We start from the raw sequence: 524 nt of genomic DNA, 5'->3' as shown, positions 1-524 counted from the left end.
AAGTGGTTGAGCTGTCAAAACTTTAGACTCACTATGATTATTTATAAAACTCTTTCAACATATCAAAGCTTTCGGATCATGTCGCCATTGTCTGCTTACAATTTAACTTCTATTTACAGTTCTTTTTCCAATACAACTTTCTGAAGACCATATTGGCATTTATCCTGATGTTTCAGCATTATTTGATTGCGTCGACACATTTGAATTCTGTGCATATATATGTAGTCTGGTGGTTAAATAATTACAAGTGTTAGGTTACTGAATGCAGCCTATTAAGTTTATCTAGGGTTAAACTTAAGCGTTATAGGAGAAATAAGCCCAAGGCCATAACACTTGCTTGAGAAGAACAAGCAATACATCCAAGAACCTGCCACCGTGGAGAAGTACCAAGAGTTGTCTAAGCAGCTTCTGTACACCCGTCTTGCTAGGTTCTTATCTCCCTCTCTTCTCCCTCTTATTTTTCTTCATACACTACAAGAAAACAGCAAGGATTCTGAGTGAAAAAATCGTCGGAATTTCGTCGG

The sequence above is a fragment of the Brassica oleracea genome, chromosome C8 (genome assembly GCF_000695525.1).
Source record: "Brassica oleracea var. oleracea cultivar TO1000 chromosome C8, BOL, whole genome shotgun sequence".
Taxonomy (NCBI): domain Eukaryota; kingdom Viridiplantae; phylum Streptophyta; class Magnoliopsida; order Brassicales; family Brassicaceae; genus Brassica; species Brassica oleracea.
Note: the sequence above shows the minus strand (reverse complement) of the source record.